The 20,983-nt window shown below is 38.8% G+C and overlaps 1 long non-coding RNA gene across 3 annotated transcripts in view; it reads right to left on the bottom strand.

Annotated features, from left to right (window-relative positions):
• Positions 1-3,576: 3,576 nt before the first annotated feature.
• Positions 3,577-20,983, bottom strand: part of LOC103879301 — a 40,577-nt gene continuing 23,170 nt past the window's right edge. Inside the window, exons 2-6 of one of the 3 annotated variants that reach the window (XR_004178737.1) lie at positions 20,535-20,737; positions 19,346-19,469; positions 18,831-18,948; positions 17,709-17,797; positions 3,577-12,991 (exon numbers count right to left, since the gene is read on the bottom strand). This is a non-coding gene — a long non-coding RNA (uncharacterized LOC103879301). Of the gene's footprint in view, positions 12,992-17,708; positions 17,798-18,830; positions 19,470-20,534; positions 20,738-20,983 lie in introns of all 3 variants that reach the window. The other 2 variants (XR_004178736.1, XR_002518411.2) reach the window with 2 other exon arrangements.

The following is a 20,983-nucleotide window of genomic DNA, read 5'->3' as shown; positions in this document are numbered from 1 at the left end:
GATATGCCCTCATCTTTTTCAGAGGGCAGGTAGAAAGAAACTTTAATTTAAAAAGCATTTCCAGACCAGCACTCAAATATTTTGCTTATTATACTGCTCAAAATGCTTTATATAAGTATTTCCAAAATAAATGGCTGAAAAAATCCACTGCTGACAAAAAATGGTCTGGAGAAGTATGTGTATTTTCTTTAATTCTTCTATAGAATTAAACTGAAGCTCTCTCCCCTCTTCTTTTCCCTTGGCTTATAGTGGAAACTCAAAGTTGAAGTGGTAAATAACAACAAATACAACTATTACTTTTCTAGTTAACATTGTATCCTACTATCTGAAAATATATTCATTTGTATTTTAATTGGTTAATAGCGAATGTACATGAGTATGACTCAGGTTTTGGACATAGAAAAAGAGAAATCAACAAAGGACAAAGAAGTGAAAGGGATGAAATAGTAAAAGCAAAAAAAGGAAGGAAATGCATCAGCACAGCACTACAAATACATGAAAGTTATTATATCATTATGAACCTTACAACTGTTTAACAGCTTTTATTTAGAATTGTAGAATCAGTTGACTTTTGTGTAAATATTGTTTGCTGCTTTCAGAAATGGAGTTATTGACTACAAACCATTATTTTATAGATCTGTTTCTCAACCTAAGACTGTTTTTCACAGCTTTATTGCGCTACAGTTCATTTGACAGAAAACAATAATGTAGATTCACACGCAATTGTAAGATATAATACAGAGAGACCTTCTGTGTACTTTTTAACCATTTCCCCAGTGGTAACATCTTGCAAAACTATAATGCAATATCAAACCCAGATTACTGACATTATTAAATCCACTGACCTTTGTAGATTTCTCCAGTTTTATCAGTCCTCATTTGAATGTGTGTATAAGTGTATGTGTGTTTGATTCTATGCAATTTTATTACATGTCTAGGTTCATGTATCCACCACCAGAGTCAAAATACAGAGCAATTAATCATCACAAGGATCCCTCTTGCTCTTTTCTAACCAGCATTCCTCTCTTTTAATCCTCTAACCATGCCTAAACCATGAAACTCCATAAACACTAATCTACTAATCCGTTTGCCACTTCTATAATTTTGCAATTTCAAAAATGTTATATCAATAGAATAATATAGTATGTCAACTATTTGGATTAGCTTTTTTCACTCAGGACAATTTTCTGGTGGTTCATCTACAATTTCACTGATGCAAAATTCAACAGGTTCATCAAATGCTGTCAAGGCTGCAACAAACTTTACAGATTGGTTAGCTTTCTGGCTTCCAAACTCAATTACACTTTCCTTCCTTTCTTGCCAATTTGTTACTGCATTTAAGATGATTTAATGTCTTTTTTTTTTAAACCAATAGTTCTAGATGTTTTAAGGAGCAGTGTCAGTTCTTCACATTGCAAGAAATAGAAGTCAATCTAGATGCTTTTCTAAACATTTGTACCATGTTATTCACCTTTTCAAAAGTACAGTAAAGTTCTTTTTCACTCAATCATTTTTATTTTTCCCCCTCATCTCTTTTATCACCCCCCAACACAAATATATACAGAAAACCTCCACAACATGACCACCATGAAATTCATCCTGAAAGTTTCCTGGTGACTTTGTTGCTTACTATCAGTGTGACCATGGACGTATCATTTAACCTTTCTTGCTTCAGTTACCTCTTCTTAAATGAGGATAATAATAAGAGTTTCCAAAGATTAAACAAAATAAATGTTTTCAATGTGCTAAGCATGTGTCGAGTACTGCTTAACCCAGGCACTGAATCTTTGGCAGTGAAATTAACCAGAAAACTAAATTCCTGGCAACATGGGGTTTTCAGTCTAGTCAAAAAGAAAGTGGATAAATAAACACTATTGACAAAACACGCTGGCAAACAGTTAAACAAATGCTTAGTCTTAATGACACGAGGAAAGTAGTAAGTAGTCGAATGAGACCTATGAGAACACTGGTTTCCTTCCATTTGGAGGAACTAATGCTTAAAATGAATAATGGGATCACCCTCACAAACCCTGTGAGATCTTCACTTTGCAAACCTCTTTCTCTACTTCTGCATATTTATGCTTAATAAATAAAAACAAAGGAGAGCTTATTATATGACAAGCACAGCGCTCAAACTTATGTGTGGGTAATCATTTCGTTTTCACACCATGAAATATGAAGACATCATTTTTTCAATGCAAAATTTTCCTAAAGTCGCAGAGTTAAGTGACTTTCCTTTTCCGGTTTTAAAAATTAATCCAATTTTATATGGCTCGTATACAATTTATATACGTGTGTGATGCTGAATAAATAATATTACAGTCACTGTCATTATGATAATATTGTTGGCATTCATGTATTTAATCCCACCTAAACAATTTCTTATAGTTAATTTTACCTACATTGCAACAGGTATCTGAAATTGTAGAATCCCCTGGTTCCCCTTGCTTTCTTGCTATGTCCTGACTGAAAACCACAGAATGCCTTGACTGATCTGTGACCCAGCCAGCTGCAGGGTTTTCCCAGCAGGCTTGAACCCAAACCGGGGTCTCAAACGTTCTTAGATGGTGATAAACTTATTTAGGTTGTTGCCCAAAATACTGAAAGAAACTGGCCATATCCTGACTCCCTGGCTGAGGATATACCTAGGTAGAATGCAGAACATCTCTCTCTTTACCTGTACATTATGAGGATCTTCTACATTACTCTGTATGTAAGTTCCTGTAATAAATGCTAGGCACCAATTACTCCAGCATTTAGTGCTTTTTTATTTTTTAGACACAGGATCTTGCTCTGTAAGAGACACAGGCTACAGGCCTCAGTGCAAGGGTGCAAATATAACCTCTAACTCCTGGCCTGAAGTGGTCTTCCTTCTTCGGCCTTCGACCTGTAGTCCTGGGATTACAGGTGTGAGCCACCACACCTGGCTGGTGCTTCTTTCTATGGAACCACAACTGGCCCCAACTGTGGAGGGTTTGGAGCACTCCCTTAAGGGAATTCCCTGCTGCCACTTTTGGGGCAACTCCTGTGCCAGTTCCACACAATGAAACAGATATTTATAAACAGTCTTCTTCCATGAAATCAGAAGTTTTAAGTGTATCTGTTTGTGTTTATTTCTCAATTAAAATGCAAGTTGACCCACAATGTTACTTCTAATACTGGTCAATTGATAGTGGGATTTTTTTAGTTGTAGAGAATAAAAGAAGAAATTCCAAAGTCTGACTTAGGTTAGAAGTACAACCCAACTTTTACTGAATACCTTTCTAAAACCTCGTAAGTTAGAATTGATACTTCCCTAAATTAGCAACACTTTCAGCAATAAAACTAAGGGCAAAAACATTCAGTGAAGCATCGCAGAAGCTCAGGAATGTTTAACTAAAACAAGAAAGTCCATTTATATTATATCCAACCCTAATTAAAATGGCCTTAGTATAACTTAAGTGAGAGTTTATAAGATTCAGTACCAAAAATAGAAAGTAACAAAAGTATCTTTAACATAAGTTAAAGGAAATATAACCTAAATTATCGTGAATGCAATACTAAGCTTGAGCTAAACTTATTTTTTTTTTTTTTTTAGTTTTAAGGCTAATTAGGAAAAGGTTCAAAAGGTGAGTACAAGTAATATTAACTTTTAATGACTAACTATAGTTGAAAGAGAAAAGAACTTGATGAATATAAGTATGCACTTAAAGTATAAAAATATACAAATGGAAAGTTAAATCTGCCTAGCATGTCTTATAACTTCAATATTTCTTTACATATTGAATATGTAAAATATGTCAAAAAATATACAAATGGAAAGTAAAATCTGCCTAACATGCCTTATAACTTTGTTATTTCTTTACATAGTGAATATGTAAAATATATCAAAACATTTGAAAAGTTTTATCTATAAGAAAGAGAAATATAAATCTGTTTTCATCTGGCAGAAATATTAAAAAACAAAAAAAAATAATTAAAAACAATTCATCAAAATATTCATTTTCCATAAGCTATGGGTCAGAAACTGTGTTCTGCAGTGATAATGCAGTAAAGGTAAATATTGCAGTTACTAATTTCTTGATGTGTAATGGCAAACTAAACAAATGATTTAATTAGAATAGTACTAAGTACATGATGTGAAGGAGATACCTGTAATGCAATAAAAGCATATCATTGGGAAACAGGACATGATCATTTTGAGAGATATTACTCTTTGAGTAAGTAACATTTGTACTGAATCAGCAGGACTGGAAAGAATTAACAACAGCCAGCAGAGTTTGTTTCAGAGATTATTAACACACCGTTTGAATCACTATATTTTTTTCCTGGGAATCTTCACTACCAGATTATAATGCTTTTATAATATATGAAGAGTTTAAATTGGTGTTTACTACCGCCTTTTCACAAGTGAAGCCACAGAACCATCACGTCAGAAAGTTCTGTGAAATCAAAATTGTAGTTGAGATAGAGAAAAACATGGGGAATAAATGGAAAGAATGAAGAACATGAATATCATTCTTCCCTCACCATATAAAGATTGAATCTTTACCTAATAAAAATTAAGGTAAAAGATAAAAAGACCAGAAGGTCCGTAAGCCCCTCTTAGAATAAATACCATATGGTCATAGTGTCTTCTAAAGCCCCGATGCAAAGATGTTAACAAGGAAATAGGAAAGTGATAGTGGTACAGGGCAGATGAGCCCTAAAATTGGGGCTTAGCCCAGGAGGATTCTTGGGTTCATCCAGGAAAGAATTTAAGGGCAAGCTGGTGATGTTAGACAGCAAATTTTATTGAAGTCACAGCGTATAGCAAGAAATCACTGGTGAGAAAAGGCCATCCATATATCTATTCAAAGGGGCCTAAATCCAACTTCAAAGGGGTGTTTCTGACATTTAGTAGGCAACAGGAAGAAGTGTAATCCAGGGGAGATGAGTCTCCTGTGACAGTTTTCTGAGGTACCTTTTGATAATACCATTTGTCTTTTCTACCTTTCCCTAGGATTGTGGTCTCCAGGCACAATGAAGATGGTGTTGTATGCCTAGTGCCTTTGAGACCCCCTGGGTGACAGTCACCTTGAACGAGGGGCCATTATCACTCTGGAGGTATTTAGGAACTCTAAAGCAAGGAATTATCTCATTAATTAGTACTTGTATCACCTTAGGGGCTTTCTCTGTTTGACATGGACATGCTTCCATCCAGTTAGTGAAGGTATCTACTCATATTAGGAATTACTGAGCCTTTTATCTTTGGCATACAGGTGAAATCCATCTGCCAGTCTTCCCCTGGGTAGCCTCCCATTCTTTGGGTTCTGGGAGGAAGAAGCTGTTCATGCAAGGGATTATTTTTAAGGCAAGTCTAACAAGCATTAACAACCTGTTTGACTATTTTTAGCAGATTTTTACCAACAACCACCTTTGGTCAATTGATATATTTTATTCTTACCTAGGTGGAAGGCCTGGTGAAGGATTTTAAGAACTTTCCACAGTTGGTAAATGAAATTTGCCATCCTCTGATTATAGCCATCCTGAGGACTGAAAGGTGTATTCCCCGAGAGGTGGCCCATTCTATTTCAGCCGGAGAACACTGAGGTTTTATTTCTCTTACGGAGCCCTCCCAGATAAGAGGGGCCTGTAGTGGATCAGAAACCTGGGGCCCTCTCAAAGACAATTTAGCTGCTTAGTTTGCCAACTTATTTCCCTCAGTTATTTCATTTGTCCTCTTGTGATGGCCTTTACAGTGCATTACTACCACTTCCCATGGAAAGAAAACCAAGGGTAACAGTCTGTTAACTTCCTGATGGTGTATAATGGGAGACCCATTAGCTCTGAGGAAGTCCCTCTCTTTCCAGGTAATGGTGTGGACATGGAGGACTAGGAAAGCATACTTAGAATCAGTATAAATGTGAACTGCTTTCCCTTTGCTTAATTCAAGCACCTAATGAGGGCAATTAGCTCAACTAGTTGAGCATTTGGGCCCAAGGAGATAGGTGTTCTCTCAATAATATCAGTCTGGTTAAATCACCCTGAGCACAAACGCTCAACTAGCTGAACCAATTGCCCTCATTATGGTGCTTGTTCTACAAAACAACTTCCATCTGTAAAGAGAGTCCAGTCTGGGATCTCTAGGAGGGTTTCTTTGAGGTCCTCCCTGGAAACATAGGTTTGCACTACCATCTGTTTGCAGTAATGTTCACACTCCCCAGTTTCCTCTGGGAAGAAGGTGGATGTGTTTAGGGAGGGACAGGTTCTTAACTCAACTGTAGATCCCTCTAATCGCACCACTTATATTTCAGGATGTGGTTGTCTTTTAGCCAGAGACTCCCCATAGAAGACAGCAGTCCTGCCACATTATGTGGGGTGTAAATGGTTATTCCCCATGGTTAACTTAGTAGCTTCCGGTACCAGCAAGGCTACCACTGCAGCTGCGTAGGGGCAGGTCAGTCATCCTTTAGCCACCAAATCAAGCTCCTTGCTTAGGTAGCCTATAGGCTGCTGGGCTGGACCTCGGGCCTTAGTTGGAACTACAAGGGCCAATCCCTTCCTTTCTGAGACATAAGTATTGAATATCTTCCTATGGGAAGACTAAAGGCTGTTGCCTCAAGCAAGGCTTGTTTCAATTGAACAAAGGTCCTTTCACCCTCTGGTTCCCAAATTAGGGAGTGAGTCTTGGCTGCCTGAGTTCCACCTTATTAGGTGAAATAAGAGACGAGTTGTTTTACCATACCTAGGTATCCATAATCTGCAGAATCCTGAAATGCCCAAGAATCCTCTCAGTAGCTTGAGGATTGGATTTGGGGGAGGGGAAAGGAGGAGATAGGCTTAATCCTTTCTTCACCTTGTGCCCTGGGCTGACATATTTGTAGCAGTTAACAGGTACATCTTGGGGACTTCTGGAGTTTGTGGGCATGCAAGGTGGTCATTATTAGAGCCTCTGTCTTTTACTTGTGTCTCCTCTGTCTCTCAGGCTTCCTCCTGATTCCTTTTGTAAAAGACTGAGGTGGCCACCTCCATGAGGTTCTCTAAAGTATTATCTGGCTCCTTGGCCTGATTTTGCAGCTTCCTCCTGATATCAGGGGTCGCCTGAGTAATAATCTTATCTTTTAGGATTAGTTGTACTTCGATTGAATCGGAGATAGAGAGATGCGCTTTAACAACGCCCCTCTTAGCCTTTCCAGGAAGGTTTGGGGACTCTCATCTAATCCCTAGTCTATCACAGATATCTTGGATTAATTGAGAGTCTTAGTTCTAGTCCTTTGTAAGCCCTCCAATATGCACACCACACCTGAAAGTGTTTTTCATTATCCCATTTCATCATTGGTATCCCATTTGGGGTCCTGCAATGGTACTGCTATTCTTCCTATTGTAAAAGTCTCATTCCCTTCCCTGGCACTATATGTGACACAAAGCTCATCTCTAAAATTATCTGCCACTTGTAAGGTTGCCTGCTTCTCAGTGCTAGTCAGGGTTTGGTTCAAAAGTAACATCAAGTCCTTCCAAGAGAGTTCAAATACTTGGGTTGCATTCTGAAAACCATCTATATACCTGTCAGGGTCATCTGAAAACTTGCTAAGATCCCCGTTAATTTGCCTTAAGCCCTGTAGAGAAAAGGGTACCTGAGCCTTAATAGTGCCGTATTCACCAGGCATATCTTGCAGGGGCAAGATTTTATGCTCAAAATGAGGATTTCTAGGATGAGGCAAGCTTCAGATAGGACCTGGATAAGGAGGATGGGATGGGTCAGAAAGAGCAGGATCCAAGGCAAGTGAATTCTCCACTGAAGACACCTCTGGGGTTTGCTTCCCTAGTCCACTGGGATTGCCCTTTGCAACCTCTCCTGAGATGGCCTCTAGGAGGACTGAATCAACTGTAGAATGTCAGCAAAGGTCTGGATTGCCCTGCAAGACAAAATGTCTTGCACATATGGGACCTTGGATCATTTGCTCTTGCATTTACAGAAAAGGCCCAGCTTCAGGATAGTATTGAAATTAACGCTTCCCTCCAGAAACCAAGCTTGTCCTTCCTGCAAATCATAATCTGGCGAAACCCTGTGCAAATGAATATTAAGTTTTTTGTGTGTGTTTTTTGTTTTGTTTTTTTTGTTTTTTGTTTTTTGTTTTTTCTCCAGAGTTTGTGGGTCAAAAAAGTCTCAGTGATTCAGGATGCACTCAAGAGGAGTGGCAGGCTGAAGATGGTTTGACACTCATCGGAAACAGAGAGGAAAAGGCGTCCCATAGTTCCTAGCTCTCTTCCAGTGAAAACCCAGGGTATGTGAGGGGAAGTAAAAAAGGCATCCCTTTCTTTCTTCCATTCTTTCCTTCCCCAAGCCCTGGTGGGCAGTAGGGGCACCACCAATGGGTGTGAGTGTGGCCTCCACCCATGGAATGGAAAGGCTTAGTCAGTAGGGATAGTCACAGTAACCTATGCTGTGCCCTAGCTTTCCACTGTCGGTAACCTTTGGGTTCCCTAGATCTCATCTATGCCACAGATGTGAGCAAGTTCTCCACTTATAAAGTGGGAAGGCTTAGTCAGCAGGGATAGTCATGCTCACTTGGGATCTACCCTAGCCTACTGCTATCTACTGAATCTGGGTTCCTGAGACCTAGTTTTCCTTCTAGGCTCCAAACCAAAGCTTGAACAATACACTGGAGTAATGCTAAGGTGAAGCTGTGGAACCAGATCCTCCTCAGACATAAGAAAGAAAAGAGAGTCCTGAAAATTGGCCTAATAAGATGCCTTCCAAGAAGAAAAAACTAATATCTTGCATAAAATAGCTCCCTATATTTGCAGGACTATGTTGACTCTTGACATAGTGGGGAAAAAAAAAAAAACTTAAATGCAGGAGAGGGGAAGGTGCTTGGGGGAAATAGCCTCTTGCCCTATGTTAACAGGTTTCTTCAATAGGGGAAAGAAAACTCTCAATCGTTACATCCTCCTTGCTTCTAAGAACAGACAGAAACCACATTGTTCTAAATTACACTTCTGATGACTGAGCCAAGTGCTCATTCTACCCAGTTATATTATCTCTGTGGTTTGCAATACCCTTAATTTTGATATAAAGAAGAGGTGCCAGGACAGCCACAAAAGAAAGGAGAATGCTATAGAAAAGACTGGAGTTCCTAATGCCGATACCCTGATGGGCTGTCAGGGACTGGGGTCAGTCCAGGGGCTTTTAGATAACACCGAGATGTAGCCTCAGCCAGATACCCGCAATTGCCCCAGGTCCTCCTTCCACTCCCATGTGAAACTGGATTGTAACAGAGCCAGCATTCCCAATACCTAAGGGCGATGGGGGATTGACAATGCCCTCACCAGCAAGCCTATCTTCTTGAGACTTGTAGATTTAGCAGCTATGCTACTCACTCTTAACTGGCTGACAGCGGCCCACTGTTTCATCTGTTTGTGGGAAAACAAATATGAAGACAAGAAACCTCAGAAATGAAAGTGAAAGATGTTCTCTCTTACTTACCCTTCTGTTGATCCCAGAGGAGTACCCAGAAATAACACAGGATTCTTTTGGTGCCGCTTTGTCAGTTGGAAATCTCCACAGCTGGCAGGGCCCCTGCCCAGGCTTCCCTTGAGCCCCTGGGCTCTCTCCACCCACTAGGTCCAGCAGGATGTGCTTGACTCATGCTACTGGCTTGGATCCTGTGCCTGATGTGGCTCTGCGCTCAGTCCAGGGCTGGTCCAGGTGTGCCAGGGCCAGCTTCAGCCTTAGGTATCAGCACATGGATGAGGAGGATGCACTGGCACCTGAAAACTCGGCAATGCCAGCAACCACAGAACCCCAAAAGGTGCTAAAGCTTTTGCTCAGGGAGTCCCTAGGTTTGAGCCCCCAGGAAGTGTGGCAGCTTTCATTTGTTCCAACCACCCACAGCTCAGTGAATGGCGGTGTGTCACACTGATGGTAGTGGCAGCCCACCTGGAGTGGCCACTGTGAAGACCAGAAAGTGGGGGCATGTGGCACCCAGCAGTTTATTTTCACTCCTCTAGCTTGGTAAGCAGGAACACATGTTAAAGCTCTTTTCACACCCACTATTTTGTGGGTTCTGGGTTCTCATCCTGCAAGCAAGAGGAATGAGGTACACAGACACCGGCAAGAGAGCAAGACAGCGAGAATAAGAGTGGCTGAAAGGTCAGCTGCAGCAGGGGAAGCATGGCCAGGGATGCATGCTCCACGGAACTCGTGGGCGCCAGAAACAGGCAGGAGCCCCATCCTCTACCAAGTTGTTGGGGTGGGAGCCCTGTGCTCCTAGGCATAGCTGCAGCCATCCAGTCATGGCTCTGGACCCAGGAAGCTCTCCTGACCCCACAGGCTTAGAAGTGCCTGCTCCCACTCCCTGGCCTCTCCTTGCTCCCAGCACCTGCTCTGATTTCGGAGGAAAGTTGTGGCTGAGCCTGGGCACTGTCATGACCTGGCTGGGTGTGCACGCACTTGGGGCAATGCTGACATGCCAGCACCCTGATTCCTTGGCTCCCTGTGGGCTTTGGGTGCTGAGTGTGAGAGGGAAGCCGGCGGGGGAGTGAAGGCAGCTCAGTGCAAGCCTGCAGGCACCCCTCAGCACAAACAGCCTGGGCACTTTGGATGGCACGATGGTGGCAGGCAGACAGATTTCTAGGAGGAAAGGGGACGGTCCCCAGTGAAACCTGACTATCAAGCCACGGAAGGCCTGAAGCCTCCGGGCCGGCTGCCAGTTCCAGGTGGAGTCTGCGACCAGGAGTGAGAACTTATGGTACTTTACCCGTGGCCGCTTATGGACCAATCAGCATGCACTTCCACCCCTCTGAACCTTTAAAACCCCCGGATTCAGTCAGACTCACACAGACATTTGGACTAACAGCTGCAGAAAGGAGCTAACCACTTCAGGTCTTACATTGCTGGGACAACCTGCCTGTTGGAAAGGAGCTACCTACTGCAGGTCTCTGCTCTCCTGAGAGGTGGACACTCATCCAGACGACCCACCTGCGGAAAGGATCTACCTACTTTGGGTCTCTGGAGAGCTGTTCGGTTGCTCAGTGAAGCTTCTCTCCACCTTCCTCACCCTCCAGTTGTCTGTGTACCTCATTGGTTATTGAGATGGGACAAGAATTCAGGACCCACCAAATGCAGGACTGAAAGAGCTGTAACACAAACAGGGCTGAAACATGCCCCCACCCTGCTTGCCACGTTGGAGGAGATGAGAGGGGGAGAAGAGAAGCAGACCTCTGGGAGCCCAGACCTAGAGGGTCCCTAAGCCAGGAATGTGACACCTTCTTTGGGGTTCTGTGGATCCTGATGTCTCTAAGCTTCCAGGCACCCCAGTATTCCCCTCATTCGATGTGAATGCTCGCAGCATAAGCCACATGCGGTGCATCTGGTCCAGCCATGCAGCCTTGCACAGAGCCAGCACCCGTGCCGGCGCCTGGAGCTGCCCACCCCACCACAGCAGCCAGCATGCCAGGCTATGCACAGCAACTTGACCCTGTCCTCGCTCGCCCACACACCCTTCCTCACTCCCTGCCTGGCTTGCTCTTCGCAGATGTGAGATCCAGACCAGTGGTGCAAGCTGAGCGCAGATTGCCAGGCTGAGTGGGTGAAATGAGCCCAGCAAAGGTGAGCAATGCTCATGCAGAAGGCGCTGCTGGCCACAGAGGTTTCCAGATGGTAAAGTGACACACCAAAGATCCATGACAACACTAATTCAGTCCCATCGCCCATAGCTTGGGAAATGGGGGTGTGGTGTCACCAAGTGGTTTGTATTACTGCTATAGCTCAGTTAGCAGGAACAAATGTTATAGGTCTTTTCCCATGTGCCATTTGGCAGGTTCTGGGTTCTTGTCTCACAACCAAGAGTAATGAGCTAGGTGGACACTGGAGAGTGAGCAAGGCAGAGAAGAATTTGAGCAACAAAAGCTCTTGACAATGACAGGAGACCCGAAGTGCATAAACCTCTATGTGAGAAGGGACCCAAAAGTGGTTGCCCATCTGGGAGGCAGAGCCCAGGGTTTTTAATGGGCTCAGAATGGGGGAATGCATGCTGATTGGTGCATGTGCAAGCCTGGAAAAAGCACCATTTGATTGGCTGAAAGGCATAGAGGAATTTCTCACTCTAGTCCTGGATTCCATCCAGAATGAACATCTCAGTTTTCAGGCTTCAGGCTGTCTTCAGCTTGATGGTTGGGTTTCACTAGGGACCCATCCCTGTCTGCCTAAAAATCTGTCTGTCTCCTGCCGGTATCAAAAGTATTCTATCTGTGGCTTTGACAGAAAAGTAAATAGCTTTTGTAATTTATTTAATATATTATCTAATAATCATCTTAACACAATTATAAGATCTTTTAAGACTATCCAAACATTACTGTGTTTAAAGTTATAGAGAAATATTTTATCAACATAATTTAATGTACATCAATATGTATCAAAATTTTTATCATAGTCTATTTGCAGAACAAAGCCTTTCTTCATGTTTATAGTTGTATATGCAGGCCCATATAAGAAAAATTAGATTCTACATAATTTAAACAGAAAGCTCTTTTAAATAACATTTATAAATTTAATAAATGTTATTGTTTTCAATAAAGCATTACCAACAAAAAGGCTATTTAAAATGATGACTATTGTCTCCAAAAATAATTGTGAATTGGCTTTAGTTGCATGATTCAGTTCTGTTTCTATTTTCTGCCTATTTTTATATCTATCTGAAGTGAAAATGTTTATGAGTTACTTGCTAATTAAAATGCTTCATTTTTTAATCAACAAAAAATTAAACTTTTACTTGCTACAAAGTCAATAAAAATTTATGAAATGCTGTTTAATTAAAGGTACAAAAAAGTCATTTTTAAAATTTCAAATAGAGTCTTGAAGGAGCATTACATGATGAGGTATTGGGTGGATGGTCAAAGGTTTACAAGGCTTACAAAAGGTTCTTGTAGGGAACTGAGTTGGAAATTGGGAGGCAATTAACACCAAAACTGTAGCAGCTAACTGCATGGTTGCAAGTTCCCTAGCCACTTTTTTTTCTTACTTTCCAATCTGTGGGAACAAAAACATGAAAAAATTACATTTCAGCATTTTTCAAGGAAGGGATACAATTGCTATTTGGAAAGGAGAGTACTTTGTTGCAATATGACCCTAAAATCCCAACTTTCATATAATAAATTATTACATTACTCTTGGTCCATTAAAATGCACAATAATGCAGTTTACATTACAGAATGTTTGTCTACTTTTCTTATGAAAAACATACAGCTAGCACATGAGGGCATAGACTCTGAATCCAGGCTGCCTTCTTTCAAACTTCAGCTCTACCTTTTATGAATGAATCACTTATGGAAAAAATAATAAGTAACAACTACTTCAAAGGATTATTCTGATGATTACATGAAAGTATTCAAGGTGCTTAGAACAATGCCTGCTACAATATTGATATTATATAAATGCTAGCTTTTATTATTATTTCATAACACATTTAGGCAAATCTGTTGCTTTCTTATATTAACAAGAAAATGTGGCCCATCGTGCCACGATCCTAAAAGAAATATATTTTTTAATAATATGCTCACTTGCAGCTCCTAAATGGTTCTACCCACCACACACAACTCATTTTAATAGCTAATAGTTATTGAGTTTATTTGAACTACAAACTAAATAATTAAGCCCTTGAAATGCATCATCTTAATTTATCTTCTCATCAGCTGTTTAAGGTATACATTATATAGCATAATAATTCCCGTTTTAAAGATAAGAAACTATGTTAGTGAAAGATTAAGCAACTTTCTCCATATGAGGAAGTAAAGAAATTAGCACTTAGCCCCAAGTCTGGTAATTTATAGACCAGGATTCTTACCATTTTTGGTGCTTACAGCATAATTACTTTGTTCTTAAGCCCCCCAACTGTTCATAAGATTCTTGCCTTAATTTTTAAAATTTATTACATATATCATTTCTGAGATTAAATCCATATGTGCTTTGGTTTCCAGGAAAAAATGCTGTGACTTTGTTTCTACACTAAAATTTTATATGGTCTTTTGTATTTCCAGGTCCTACACATTTGTTCCTAAACACAATCTCCATGGCTGGGAAACCTTGTCAATATTTCCCCTCTAAATACCAACTACTGTTTTGTTTGTTTGCTAAAGTTACTATTTCTAAAAGTACAGTTAGTGTTGCATTTAATAATCCCAAACTAGAATGTACTCTATTATTTTTAGATTCATATTTGCTTCACCACTTAAATAGAAGTTGCTTGGTAACGTATAAACCTATTAATTTGAAGACATTATGGAGAGTTGATTTTTGTCTTTATTATTCTTTTCACTACAAGATAAAGTACCAGTTTATTACTTATAGTCAGGAAGTTTCTTTACCAATATTTATTTTAATGATGTAGAATTTGAAAAAAAAATCATTTTTACTCAAAAAAAATCCACACACATAACACAATAGACTTATAGTGTCAAAATTGCATATTTTTAAAGTTGAGATCTAAAAAGAAAATGTATTAATTAGACAATGAGTCATAGATTCAAAGAATTTCTGTAGTTGCTATACTACTTCCTATTTTTAAATGTAGACTGAGATTGAGAAATCAATAAAAGTCTTAGGTGAAAAACCACATAAAAGAGTTTGGAGAGGCCAGGTGTGGTGGCTCACGCCTGTAATCCCAGCACTTAGGGAGGCTGAGGTGTGTGGATCACAAGGTCAGTAGCTCGAGACCAGCCTGGCCAACATGGTGAAACCCTGTCTCTACTAAAAATACAAAAATTAGCTGGGCCTGGTGGTGTGCGCCTGTAGTCCCAGCTACTCAGAAGGCTGAGGCAGAAGAAATGCTTGAACCTGGGGGGCAGAGGTTGCAGTGAGCTGAGATTGTGCCATTGCACTCCAGCCTGGTCGACAGAGCAATACTCCATCTCACAAAAAAAAAAAAAAAAAGAGTTTGGAGAAAGTAAGGGTGATTTCCGGTTATATGGCACACTTTGAATAAAAAATACTTTGTATAGATTATCTGCTAATGATTTTGTTTTGAATATTTTGAATCTCATTTATTTTTTATTAATAAGTAAACATTAAGGTTAACTAATGTCATTATAGAATTTAACTTTTAAGCACCTGAGAAGATTGTAGATTCTAAGTTAATCAGTCAAATAATTTAATACCAGCAGAAAATTCAGAAACTCGGGTGGTGTAGGCTCTGCTGATTTTAGCTCTCACTCTGCTCAGTAGGCAAAAGGCCCTGTGGCTTACCTTAACCTTTGCAGGCTCTAGGGAAAACTACAACGATAGAGGCCCACACATCATAAGTCTAATTATTGGAAGGTTTTAAATAGGGGTATAAGATATTAGATAGAAAATGGTTTCTTCTCCCATCTTGGCAGGAATATAATTTAAGAACATAATTAGTAAGCATAAAATAGAAATATAGACATAAACGTTGTTTTTTTTTATTTTACAAAAGTGTGTAGGAAAATCAAGTTTAATTATTATTGTATATAAGAAGGGTATTCCATTAATAGATCAGATATGTCTGGAATTTTAATAAAAGTAAAAACATATAATTCATAAATTATGTACCTAGAATATACAATTTATTTTCTTATCTTTAAAAAATATTAGGGCCAGGTGCGCTGGCTCACGCCTGTAACTCCAGCACTTTGGGAGGCCAAGGCAGGTGGATCACGAGGTCAGGAGTTCAAGACCAGCCTGGCCAAGATGGTGAAACCCTGTCTCCATTAAAAATACACAAAAAAATTATCCAGGCATGGTGGTGGGCGCCTGTAATCCCAGCCACTCGGGAGGCTGAGGCAGAGAATTGCTTGAACCCAGGAAACGGAGGTTGCAGTGAGCCGAGATCGTGCCACTGCACTCCAGCCTGGGCAACAGAGCGAGACTCGTCTCAAAAAAATATGCATATATGTAAATAAAAAATATATTAATGATGATTTAATTAATATTTCATATCATATGTTTTCTATAGAAAATAATGACAAAGAGGAACAAATCTGCAACTTTCTAGTGTATATATATCAATATATTCTAATTAAAAATATAAGTTCAAAATTCATAACTAATTTCAAAAATTTTATTATCTTTCAGGAATGCTTTCATATAAGTTGTTAACTTCTAAAATGTTCAAAATTATCTGTTAAAGTTAAAAGCAAAATTAAAATTATACTTAATAAATATCAATGAGGAATTTTCATTAAAATATTATTAGTAAAAACATTAGCAATTGAAAAATTTATTTTCAATCTAGTTGCCAGTATAATAGCGAATACCTTACTGTCATGTCTAAACTTATGGACTAGACATGGTGGCTTGTGCCTGTAATCCCAGCACTTTGGGAGGCCGAGGCAGCTGGATCACCTGAGGTCAGGAGTTCGAGACCAGCCTGGCCAACATGATGAAACCCCATCTCTACTAGAAATACAAAAATTAGTCAGGTGTGGTGGTGCACACCTGTAATCTCAGCTACTCAGGAGGCTGAGTTGGGAGAATCACTTGCACCTGAGAGGTGGAGGTTGTGGTGAGTCAAGATGGTGCCACCACACTCTAGCCTGGGCAACAGAGCAAGACTCCATCTCAAAAAAATAAAAAAGAGTATCACAAATTGTTTAATATTGCAAAATACAGCCTAGATGCCATGTGTGATTGTTGAGAATTCTGAGCTGAGTATTCCTCCAGAACCAGGAACTGGAAAAGAGACGCTACTGAGTAACAATGCTTTATAATGTAACAGTCAATTACAGTCATGCTATCTGAGGGGAAAGATTCAACTAGTTATCTAAATTTTGTTCTTCTTACATACATGGACATCCTTCTATATGGATATCCTTTCTGCACTCTGAAACATTAGTCATGAGAAATCCACCATCCTGACAAAGTTTGGGCATAGTTCCCTTTTGTTCAAATACATGGTAGAATATATGAAGAAGCATTTCCCTAGAGTCCTACAGATATTAATGGTTAGAAGCATATTTAAGGGTTTGCCCTGCCAATGCTTGACACCAGATCTCAGGAAGAGACATACCATTTGAACTCAATACATTTACTTTTGTGTATGTTTGGAATATGTGGGACTTCTAAAATGCAGGACCCAAAACAAGGTCCCTTCCTGTCCAATTTCAGGGTAATGCTGTGCCCTGATGAGGAACTCCCCATGCCTAGAGGAAGGAGGGGCCGTTTTTAGTCCACACACACAAAGAAACATCTACTCACTAAAGCCTGAGCCTTCGGGTTGCATTTGCCCCAAAGGGAGGACTTTTTTCTAATTTGAAAAATGACACCATATGAGCTAATGAAGGTCCTCAGACTCCAAATACTGTAGCTATAAAAAGAAACTTTAAAAATTTAGAAAATTTCATTTTATTTTGAAATATTTATTGCTTTTTTCAATTTAAAAAGCTTGTTCAGAATAAAAACTTTAAATTGGCTAAATTAAAATAAAAGCTTTTTATGCTCTCACAATTTCTTCTTTTTGAAAAGTCATTTTCTAAAATTGTTTTCTATTGAAATTTTAAAAAATCACTTTATCATACTGCCTTCTTTGGACTTATTTAGTTAAACCAAGGTTCATATCCAAAAACATACAATTCTAACTTCTTCCCCTTGGTCTCACTATCATTTCACATAAAATTTTAATCTACAAATAAAATCTAGAAATATGAGATGTGAACACTGTTTGGTTCAGATAAGTTTTAGTTTAATCCTCAACTCTTAGATATGTTACAATAGTCTTGGTCAAGGCACTTACTTGTTTGACCTTAAATGTGGCTATTATTATATAAATAGTAATTTGGACAGTAATTCATCCAATGCATGTAAGCAGCTCTTCCTTCAATTCTAAAAAAAAAAAAAAAAAAAAAAAAAAAAAAGTTTAATAAAAATATTCTAAGTGAAATTTCTGATCAGAATTTCTGATGTATTAGTAAGTTAAGCATCCTATTGAGTTGGTTAAGTGTTCCTCAGCATTCTAGGCTTCCCATATGTTTCATAATAGTCACCTAAGTACACACAAATTCTTCATCTAGAATATGCTTTCCTCTCAGGCTGTAATCTTTGTGGAAACAAGAACCAAGTCTGTTATAATCTCTTCTCTATTCCCAGTTTCTAGCACAGTGCCTGTACTTGCTTAAAAAGTATTTATTGAATTGAGGAACAGAAAAATAAATGCACCAAATTGAGATTAAGTTAAAACTGATAGGAAAGTTGTGACTATTCTGAGTCTATGGCTACAGGCTTGGCCTGTGCTCATGCTGACTTAGTCTGCATGCCTACATGTTCAAGATTCCCTCCATGGGGTCTTGGAGCCACAGATATAAGTCAAAAGAGAAAATGGTTTTTTCTATCTATTCTAAGCCTGAGTTGTCCATTTCTCTTATCCAACTCCAGCATGAGCCTCTTCTAAAAGATGTAAAATTGAAGAATTTTCTCTCCCTCAAGGGCCCTGTGACCCATAATATGCAAATCTAGTAGACAATATGATCACTTTTTGTACTGATAACTAACACTTTCATTTGTAGTCCAGTGCAGGTTAGGTTTGTACATTTAAAATGCCCCATGCAGAAAAGTCAGCTGTAATCTCCTTCCTGATCTTCTCCCCTCCCAGATCTCAGTTCTGGGAGTCACATATAAAACAAGAAATCATATCTTCAAAGATGCAATTGTTTTCTAGGTACAATCTAAATGCATATCAATTTAAAATGCAGCACAGTGAAGCAACAAGTCATGGACTTAAAACTAGAAAAACCATAAAGTTTTTCTTTTTTTAATTTTCTTTTGTTGTTGTTGTTTTTTAAGTATCAGGGTAGTGATTTTCTTAATTTGTAATTAAATTACCTAACAGATTCCATCCCCAGGACAACTGGATACCTACTTCATATTTGTCTGACTTTTGGGCCCCTTGAATAGATTTTCTTCAATAATTGTCTGATCCTATGACAAATGTAAAGCTTCATCTTTTCATTACACATTCCAGTCTATTTTCTACTTATCTAGAATTCAAAACATAATAACTCAATTGGCTAACTGGACATCTTATTTTAATATAATTATCTTATGTCATCTAAATTGCTCCATACTGGCTTATGGGTTTTGTATGCTTTCCATGTTACATGTATATTTCTCTGCAGAATTACAGACTATAAAGTGAAAAAAATAGAATATATTACACAGAAAGGCCCATTAGGACTCACAATTGTATTAGCCTGTCCCGGAAATAAATGTAAACCTTTCTTCTAAACATCAGTTGTACAGAATTACATCTTTCAGTATATGCCCATATATAAGATATGGGATTTTCATACATCTCTGAATTGTATATTATGACTTATAATAGATCGTTTATTTTGAAATAACCATCGTGAGACTTCTACTTAGCTTCAAGGCCACCTCAGCAGAGGTTCTCTATTTGCACCATGCTTTAATCAGTTGCAGTTTCTCTTTTTATATTCTTTCATTTGGAGATAATCTGGTTGGCCTTGTATTCCTGTTCTTTCTTTACACTCCGTTCTTGCTTCAAGGAGAAGTTAGAGAAGATGCGAAAGAAGGAAATGCATATACTTTGGTTACTAAGCAACCATTTTTAGTCCTGCTACTAATATGCCAAGAGTCCGTATCACATCTTTTACCTTCTTTTCTACTCTCTTTTTCAAAAATTAATAATCAAATTTAAAATATTTATTCCATGTAACTAGCCTTAATTATTCATGTACCAGCTATGATCCAAAAGTATTTTTATTTAAAGCCCCTAATTGAAGATAAAGACAAGGCATCTCTAGAAATAAATTATATTACTGTTTATTTCTTTTTACAAGCAATAGATGTATGTAGAAATACCTGTGTACTTGTCAAGAATAGAAGAAAGTAATGAATGCTGTATAATTTTCCTCAATAATTTGAAGAAATGCATACTGTAGTTTTAGGGAAAAAGTCGTGAAAATGTGAGAAATGAAGCAGGAAGCTGATTCTTGGGGCCGACAAAAAAACTGAAACAATTTCCCACCAAAAAAAAAAGGTAAAAATGACAGCTATGAAATAAAGTTGTCTCCAGATACCCTGTTCATCTACTTCATCATGGAAGTTCTCATGCCCCCTGAAGATAACCATTAACTCTGCCTCCTCCCTATTCCAGGATTCAAGGATCCCATGTTGTAGAAAATTATTTTTCCTTTTTTTTTTAAGACAATTATTGATTCATGTACTGAAGAAAGCTCTTCACAGAAAATTTTTGGCCTCTAGTAGGAATCTTCCTTGTACCCTGTGGTAATTGGATATAGGATCCTGGCCTCCCGAGATGGCAGTGGGGCTGCACTTTCCTCTGGATATGTCATTACTTACAGGGGCCGCTGTGCCATTAGACAGTCATACACCTTGTAGGCTGTATCACTGCATAGAATTAGCTTTTGGCATGATGATGAAATCATCACTTATTAGATAATATTCATGGGAAAATATGTTTCAAGTTTTCAATAACATCCTAAAATATTTTAAAACATCATAGCTGGTTTTTCATTTGAGGACTGTTTATACTTTACTGCAAGCCCTGGACTTTTAATAACCTTTTGTAAAAGGTTATTACCTTTTTCACACCTCTGTTTCCAATTGCTGAAGTTATGTTGGTATAATTTGTCTCTCTGCTTTGCCTTCCTCCTGGCTGGCAGCTGGCCAAAGGTTTCCAGTAAATTTGTTTTAGTGAATTACTTTTTCTCCCCTTGTACTTCTCTCCTCCTTTGCTGCCTCTCTGCTGCTGGCCACATTCCCACTATACCCTGGTAAGCTTTACTACAAGAACAGGCCAAAAAAAAAAAAAAAAAAAAAAAGAATCTCTTCATAGTGTTTTAGATAAGGGTTTTATTTGGTTCACATAGTTGATTGGTTTTTGCAGCTTCTCTCTGTGGCTACCTTCAATCCATTCCTTTCTCAAATGCTGAGAAATACAGAAACTCTTTTACATTTTCTTTAGATAATCTTCATCATCCTAACCATCTTTACTTAATCTTCTGAATACTGAAGACAAATAGCTTTCTA

Source organism: Papio anubis, chromosome 15 (genome assembly GCF_008728515.1).
Source record: "Papio anubis isolate 15944 chromosome 15, Panubis1.0, whole genome shotgun sequence".
In the NCBI taxonomy this organism is placed as follows: Eukaryota; Metazoa; Chordata; class Mammalia; order Primates; family Cercopithecidae; genus Papio; species Papio anubis.
This window is presented reverse-complemented; position numbering and strand designations above follow the sequence as displayed.